The following is a 9,648-nucleotide window of genomic DNA, read 5'->3' as shown; positions in this document are numbered from 1 at the left end:
GATTATTTTTAATTAAAATAATTATGTTAATTTTTCCGGATCTGGAGTTGGACCATGCACAAAGAGCAGATCCTAGTGCGGGAGCTCCCTGCCGCCCATGCAATAAACCAGAGGAAGGCATCACCAGCTGCAGACTTTCTAGGTCGTGACCCTCCCTCGTCTACGTCAATGCTCTTTTCATGAAAAATGCTGTGTTAATCGTCAGTGCTCTCCACAGTATTATTAAGGCAGAAAATTAATGCCACTCCCTCAGGGTAAACATCCATTCACTGGTATTTTTAAAAAGATCTGAGCAATTGTTCAAAGAGGAGAATGCACCATCTAATCGCTGCCTCATTCCAACTTTCTGTATTTAGTCATCTACACATTCCTGCTCATTGACTCAAAATGTTGATCGTTTATGAATCCAACACCCATTGTAAACAATAGCACATATATAGATTTATATAGAAGGGTAGTAGTGAATTACAGTAATCTTTTTCATTGAAGGATTTTTTCAGTGACATGAAATAGACAACATCAGAGGTCAAATTGTCTAAGATGTCACCCAGAACCCCAAGGTGAAATATATCCCCTTAATTTACTATTTACCCGTCTATAATTGTAGGTTATGTTTGGCCTCCAAAATCATCAGCCCCTGATTTCAACAGCTACGTAGGGAGCACAGGATTAGTAGTGCAGCTGTACATAACATACCCGCTCCTCCCTGTCCATTAAAATATATATATATATATATACGGTATCCAGGAGCACATCCACCTCCACCGCTCTCTGCCCCTTTCTTTCCCTCTTCTCCCGAAGGGGTGCTCCTTGCTTTCTACCACTGCTCTGACAGGTTCTTAAAGAGCCCAGCCAGAGCAGCCTGGACTTCTTTTATGACGCAGCAATAGTGTTAACATGAGGTGGTACCCCAGGCTAGACGATGAACAGCCGTTATGCTTTCACACAATAACAAAACACCCATTCATCTTTGTCAGTTTTATTTAGATTGTAATCGAACTTGATAAAATCTCTTCTGACAACAAACTGGTTCCGCAAATATGTCACCTTCAATAGCATCCACCTGGTTTAGAAAATCAATCTGGTGTTTTTTTTCCTCAGATCCTTTCTTTTTTCCACTATATTGGAGAAAGTTCCCACGTGATCTGTATTTCTTTTCATATATCTTACAAATGCCTTGGTTGTGATACCCAGATACATTTATGCTACATATGCAGTATCTTTTTACAGACCATGTTATTCATCTTTCTTAAATTTTATCATATTCATTGGTCTCGGTAAACAAATCTCATAAAAAAGTCTATATTTACATTTTAACAGACATGTTTCACAATAATGAAAATAATGTTAAATTTTACATAAAATTAGAATAACCCCCCATATAATACTCCGCTTTCTCATACAAACATCCAAAGTCCCTCCCTATCATACACTACATTCATACTATGACCTAGCATTCTACACATACACTGGACAAACAACAACTGAAAAGCATTTTTGATTTTTATCCATCGCAGCCTTGTGGACTGGGGTCACTTTTCCAAAAACGGTCAACTCACTTTTCGGTGTGGGCATTGATTACGTCCAATCACCTTCTTCAGGAACACACAGCAATACAGATACTTCAAGAGGTAGTCAAAGGGGGAATGTATCTTTACGCTAGAAGCGGTAGCTGGTCACACCTATGTCTGGTAGTATGACATCTCCACACTGCACCTTAGTAGATGATGTAATCATTACCAGCTCCTGACAATTGTTTACATCATTGAATGCCAGTGTGGCAAATTCTATGTGGGGAGTACTATTAGACCCCTGAAAGATAGAATCATGGAACACGTTAGGGCCATACATAAACGTGACCCTAAATATCCCGTGGCATTGCATGTTGCCACTTGCCAAAACAGCAACAGTGATATATATGTAAAATTCTTTGGCATTGACATGGTTTCGCAAGGTGTCAGAGGGGGGAACAGAGAACTTAATTTATGAAGAACAGAAGCCATGTGGATCATGCGCTTGCGTTCGGTCCAACATGGGCTCAGTTATGATCAGGAGATGCAATATTTCTTTGGGGAACTAGACTTGGGTAGTGTATTTTACTCCAAGTCTACTAACCAATTGATCGTTTGATGTTATTTGCCTCCACCTGTAAGCGTCCTTCGTACCTGTTTGGATAGTTTCTCGATTGTATATCTTTACTGTCTTTCATATCAATAGGACACTAGGATACTTACAATACAAGCAAGAACATATAAGTGGTTACAAGTCTTTTACACTGTGATGAGAATTTCGAAGCATTGTTCGCTTTAGCACACATGTATCTTAGACACTTATAACCCTGTACATACGTCTGCTTGTTTACAACAGTGACACTGGTCGAATCATTTGACTGCAATGATCTAATTATTTGTAAGTTCCTTTCAGATTTATAGATTAGCCGGAATTCGAATTTTCACTGCAAAATGTATTCACAAATGTATGATTTACTAATGTTTTTCGGCTAACTTTAAGTTTGACACATGTGCAAAATGTTATGGATCCGCACATTTATCATTTCTGCATTGTAACCTTGACTTACAGTTTATATTTATCTTCCCATTAATGCGACGAGTTACTATATTATGTAAGTCACGTATGAGTGGGGTAATCACTACGTCAATTTCACTCGCGTGTGGTCACTTGTAACCACTTAACACCGTTACGGACTAAGATATCCATATTGGATAGACCGCTATAATGCACGTTACGTATATATTTTTTCTATTTTGTCATGGCGCGTACAACATACAGCGGTTTTCGGAATAGTTACGCTCTAGTCTTTACTGCGAGATGACGCGGCAGTATTACGTGCACTTAACGCCGCACGTCCGGGTCACGTGCACACCGAGATCACCATACTGAAGGAATACTTGGCGGCACAGACTATACACACCGGGTAAGCTCTGTTTCACTAGGACTACCGCATTATTAGTGCTCTTACACTAGAGATTTTCTTTTGAGATCTAGGGTGGACTAACTTACCCTCACCTAACTTTGATTTCCATATTTGGGTGTGATAGATAGAAGTGGGTCGTACCTGACCCGGAGCGCGTTTTACTAGCGCTTTTTTCCCCGAGAGGTAATATTGCCTTACGTTTTGCCCAGAAAGTGCTACCAGCCAATTTACACATATTTATTTTATTACACTTTCTAATGGATCCGTGACTTCTGATCCCTACAGATACTGATATCTCTCACGCCCGAGTATACTTTTAAGCAATATATCGTTTGGATAACTAACTCTAGGAAGACGAGACTAAGGAACATTTACAGAAATAGGGTGAGCCTCTCTGCATTTCTCTTATAGATCACTATTAATCTATCGTGAACCCTGCACCTAAGCGGAGTTTAGTAACAATAATTGTGGTACTCTTTTCTTAGCAAGATGGGTTGTTTTTTCCAATTATTAACGGCTACCTTAGAATTCTCTCGTGGCAGTCTAAGCAATTTTGCGTCATATGTACTTTGGACAGTCCTCACAGCACTATAATTGTGAAAGAGATATTCAGTATATATGGAACCTGTCCATTTCTTCTGGGATGTTCCCGAATATCTGGAAGCACGCTACTCTCCTCCCCTTAAAGAAAAAGCCTAACGGGGACCCCAAGGACCTCAAAAATCTCCGCCCGATTTCTCTCCTGGCAGCACCAGGAAAAATGCTTGAGAAAGTTATCCAGCGCCAATTAAATCAATTTGTCGAGCATAACAAAATATTACACGAGACGCAATCAGGCTTTAGACCCGGCTTTAGCACTGCAACAGCACTAATTGAGGTGGCCGAGTCAGTGAGGTGGTTGATGAATTCGGGAGATTCAGCTATGCTGGTGCTCCTGGATCTGTCGGCCGCCTTTGATACGGTCGACCACGACATACTGCTGCTATGATTGATGGAGTTGGCCATCCAGGGCCAGGCTTTGGAGTGGCTACAATCGTACCTGACCCAAAGGACTTAGAAGGTGGCGCTAAGGGATGTCTATTCTTCTCCTAAAGCCCTCAGCTGTGGTGTCCCCCAGGGCTCGGCCTTGAGCCCACTCTTATTTAATGTTTACCTTGCTCCACTCTTCACGCTGATTGCCAACTGGGGGATCAAGGCAATTTCATACGCTGATGACACCCAGTTGGTGTTCCCCTATTCAGAAGTGTCAGATGAAAATGTATTGTGACTTATATAGCGCACGTATCACCCGAAGGCATCAAGGCGCTTGCCTTGGGAACCAGTCCTGGCTTTTTTCCCTGTGAGATAACCCCTACTGGGCATCCCCAAGGTGAAAGCCAGGCATCCCGCAGCTGGTCGGCCGCCGTAGTGGAGATTAAGCAAGCTATTGCCCAGAGTTGCAGCGTGGGACCCCATGATTAGAATAGGCACCGAGGCGAGAATTATCGAGTCCATGGACTTTTTTGGGCTCAGGACCCTGCCGCATCGGGAATTGAACCCTGGTCCCGGGCCAGACCTCTGCATCAGGTTCTGCCGCTCTAATCAGTGAGCCACACTTTCTGAGCTTAAAGGGGTGCCTACAAGATGTGGCCTGCTGTATGAACACCAATAAACTTAAACTTAACGCCAGCAAGACAGAGGTGATCTTTTTCGGCAAAGGCCCACCTCCACCATCTGATCTGTGGTGGCAGGTAGAGATGGGACAAGCCCCCTCGCCCAGCCATTCAGCAAGAAACCTTGGGGTACAGTGGGACGATAAGTTGTCCTTTGTATCACACATCCAGCAAGTGGCTGGTTGATGCATGAGTAAACTGAGGAACCTTCGTAAGATTCTTCGGCTTTTACCAGCTAGCTGCCGTAAAACTGTAATCCATGCCACAGTCACATCTAGGCTGGATTACGCTAACGGTCTGTATTTGGGCTTACCGAAGTATCTTATACAGCAACTGCAACTGGTCCAAAATGCGGCTGCGAGACTCTTAATGAAGATTCCCTTCAAACACTTAGTCTCTCCGCATCTCCTTTCTCTTCACTGGTTACCAGTTGCAAGCAGAATAAAATTTAAAGCACTCACCTTGGCCTTTAGATCTCTATTTGGCAACTGCCCAAATTACCTGAAAGCCCGACTACCAAGGTACACTCAAGCCCGATCCCTTAGATCGAACAACTGCGTTCGTATCGCAGCCCCTAGAGCGAAAAGAGCTAGGTTAGGTGGACATACTTTCTCAGCCAATGTGGCGACATTATGGAACTCGCTGCCCCCTGCTCTCCAACAGGCCCCATCCAAAGCCTGCTTCAAGTGTTTGCTGAAAACCTGGCTGTTTGCCCAACCACGCTAGATATCCCCCTCTCCAGCTTTCTCCCCACGGTCACAACTTTGTTCCTTTTAGCGCCGGGACACCTCCCCGTTGAGGTAGCTGATCGCGCTCTATAAAACGCTGTATTATTATTATTATTATGAGGTTTTTAGAGCGTAGAATTGATGTATTCCTTCGTGTTATTTATACTGGTCTATAACTATATTCTACAGAAGGTATATACCTTTTGACATACGTTTGACCCTTCACAGGTCGTCATCGACTCCATTGATACTTTTTATCAACGGTCAAGGGCCCGGCTGGGTCGGAAGTATCACCAGCAGAGTGGTGAGCTTCTTAAAATTATTTGATTGATATGACTTCGTTTTCCTCTTCTTCCACAATTTTTTACCCACAATACTTTTATTGACAGTCCTTCCTCCCATTTTTCATTTTTCGTTTATAAATAGACCTACTGATACAACACAGCCACATATAGGTATGTGCAGTTCGTCCGATAAGGTCACAATGACTTACGTCCTCACAATTTGCACGCGGTTTGAATGAGTCGGACAAAGTAAACATGCACCGCAATCTTGGTTATTATATGAGTTGACGCCATAGCGATTATGATCAATATTCTTAATCACTGATCAAGTAATTTATATAGACCCTCACCTGCACTCACTGAATCACTTGGTCACCTACACCCTCTAATCAGAAGCTATAGGAGCACACTCGACACGAACGTGTTTGGTTGCACTTGACCACCAGAGTTTTATTATACTTGTGTTTCACATGGTGGAAGCTGAGATAACCAGTATCCTACAATATGATAGCATCTCTGTGTTGACCTTCGCACATTAGATGCTCCATTGTTATTTAATTGTGTTTTTCAGCCCTGAGGATTCGCAATAGCGACGAAAAACGTGTCGGCTGTCTGTTTTACTCAATAAAGGACCCCACCGGACTACTCACCCTTTGGAGATTCCACATCCTTTTGTCGCTTTATGTATTATTTGCGTGTTTGAATGTCATTGAACATTGTTTTATCTTTGAGTGCATTGGATACGCCTTGTAATTTTTGTTAAGGGGTATTTTACTACCATTCTTTGAGTGGTTATAGGGCTCCCCACTCACCCAGTTGCACCGCCCCATTGGTTTAGTTACTATCAGTGTGTTTATATCAGGTTGTGCACCCATTGTTCTTTACTGACTAAAAGCCTTCCACTTTCGTCAATTGTCTCCAGCAGCAACACAGGAGTTCACACGTGACATGAGCAAATCTAGAAAAATAATTGTAAGGCTGTCTTGTTTTAAAATAAGGAGTCCTGAGAAGTGAACCTTGTCACTGTGATTCCTAATTTGTGTTTCAGTCCAGATGTACAATACTCAAGGATCTTGGCCTGAGGAATTCTGTCAGGAGTTGGCAATGATAAGATCATCTCCTAGTGTGGCTGTGTTTCATACTTCATAGTTGTATCAGCAAGTGGATCTGCAGGTAGGGAATGGAAGCTGGATACAGTTGTATACTATCACAATTCATAGGAACCCCAATTTAGTGCATATGCTGCATCAGTATGCAAAACAGACAAAAAGTGCTTGTGGTCAGTGTTTCAAAAAAGGAGCAACCAGGGCGGAGAAAGTCAGTGTGTCTGTTGTCAGTCCATATAAATTAAAGGGCAAAAGCCCTTACCCACCCTGAGGTGACATGCTTCATTATAGGTATACATAATGAAGTGACATCAGAGGAAAGAGATTGGTAAAACAAATAGTTCCTTGTGGACCTACACAATTTTTTTTTGTCCCAAACAGTAGTGGTTAAAAAGTGGGGTATAATTCAATCCAATATAAGCCCTCAAGAGGTTTCTCCCTGATGAAAACTCTTAGCACACATGTGTAGAGATTCATTAGGACCAGATATTCCTTTCTGCAAGATAGCAAATATAGTGAAAGAGAATAATATGGATACATACAACCAATGGTGCCTCATTCACTGGCAGCTGGACCTGTAGCAATCAGGAAGTAATAGGCACACATAAAATGAAATACAATAAAATGTTCACACACAAAAGTAGTGACTCTGAAGAGGGTAGTTGCATATACACATTGCCTTTCAGTAAAAGTGAACAGTGGACCTGCATTCAAACATGACACCATCTTGTAACTGGTAGTCAAAAGAGAAAATGGGGAATGTTTATCTACTTCACGTTGGGACTGGGCCTCATCTCAGCTTAATAGACAGGGCATCAACACAACTGATAGCCAAGAAGAATTTAAAGTGGAAAAAGCTTTACACTTTAGTGGAATAAAACTGTTGCACATCCTGGGAATAGGGCCCAGGTCTTCTACGATTGGATTTTCAACCCCCGAGTGCAGGAACTTAGTTTGATGAACCATCACTGAGTAAGGAATTCCAGGTTACTGTAGCCACAAACAACTGTTTTTGGGTTACTACATTCGCTCAAGTACTTCAGGGTTACAGTGGCAATTCAGACCAAATTTCAGTTTTAGAATAGCACAGTCAAGCATTGCACTAAGAAATAAACTATATATTTAAAATTCTTTATTTCAACAGTTTCTTCCTGTTCCTTAGTACGTAAATACCAACCCCACAGAGTATAATTAAAACAGAACTTATGAATGTTGCTAGCAGCAGGAATGAAACGAACAGTTCTAACATGCTGAGAATGCTCATATCTATTAATTATAATGGGGTATCCCAGTGACCCTCAGAACCCGGGTCCTACAGATAAACAAAAATAGTGGTTCTGTCAAGTAAAAATAAATTTCTTTGCTTTGCTAAGTGTATGGACAAACTTTACATGTATCACAAAGCGATATTGAATCTACAAATTATAAAGATACAACACATTTTGTAAGTATAAACAATTTTTCTTATTGTCAATCTTTTGCATGTATTACTTAATTGTACAGGGCGGCTGTACAAGACAGACGTGATATGAAATCACATACAAAGTGGAGTACTTCAGTGACTGGTAGTGACAAGTGATTGCTGTGCTAGACATAGACAGTGGAGAACAACATAATGACATACAATCATAGACAACACAGATATTATGATCAGTCCATTTTGGATTCAATAGTTACAACAAATTTGTAATTGTTTTCTTTTCTTGTGTGTAACTTTTTGTGGACGGATTGATGTAAATAACGTTGACGTTTTGACCCTATGTGGTGGTGAGAGTTATTTGCATCCAGGGCGGGTCTTCATCAGGACAGATAGAGGAAGGACAGCCTGCAATTGTAAGGGAGGAATATTTAAGGGGGTGTGAATCTAAAAGCATAAGTTAAAAGGCGAACCAAACCAGTGGTATGCTCACCTGGGGGTTCCTTAGGAAGCTAAAGAGTTCTTCTGAAGCTTTAGGGGAGGTGTCAGCCGACACCCTTCACATGATTCTGTATTCGGTGATATCTGGGAAAATAGTTATGCACATGTCAGTACATAGACTATTGGGATGAGTGACATGGAGGGCAAAGTCAGGCAGAGAACGTACCTCATACAGTAGATGTAGAAATTCTTCACCAGCCGGTGGAGAATTGGAGAAAATGCTGCATAAGCGATCACCTGTGAGGTAACAAATCAGGGGAGACCATCAATGTCTAAGTGTCCTTTTGGAGTCTAATTGGCGCATTAGCATATAGATGTTAAATGTGGTTGGAAGTACACATGCAAGAATAACTCATGTGGAGTCTGTGTATTCCTATATGAACCGCACAGAAAAAAAAAAAATCGGCATGGGACCGTTAATTAGTAGGTGCACGTACGTAATATCATTGAGCGTAATGTTGGTATTACAAGCCTGAGTAATCGTAACGATGTGAATATGTCTGCTGGAATCCCCCCATAGTAATATATGCGAGCACGTTATGGCGCGAGAGATGGTGCCATTTATCTATATTAGTTACGGAGTGGAAACGGTAGCGTGCGAACCCAATTAATGTGCTCCAGGCAATACATGATGGCATTCTCTTCATGGGTGATTCAAAAGCCTGCAAATGGACGACCAACAATTGGAAAGGGATCGATTGTAGTGAGGATGCGATAAGGATCCTGGCTGAACCCGCTAGTGAAACAGAACCTTAGTATGTAACCCGATTCGTGCGTGAATAGAAGAAAAAGGGGTTAAGTATTTAGCTTACTTGGGAGAATGGCTTCCATCGGCTTGAATGACTGAGTCCATCTTCAGGCGGCGGTGAATGGCAGTCGGGCCGCGAACGGCGTCCCTATTTAACATATGTGATTACGTGGCCTACGTGTGTTCGTGAATGTATCTCTCCCTGGAAGGGTAACTGTTAAGACCTGGGGGACAATCCACTTGGACTTGTGCTGACCTACATACTAGGCAGTGCGTT

Source organism: Lissotriton vulgaris, chromosome 9, assembly GCF_964263255.1.
Source record: "Lissotriton vulgaris chromosome 9, aLisVul1.2, whole genome shotgun sequence".
Taxonomy (NCBI): Eukaryota; Metazoa; Chordata; class Amphibia; order Caudata; family Salamandridae; genus Lissotriton; species Lissotriton vulgaris.
Note: the sequence above shows the minus strand (reverse complement) of the source record.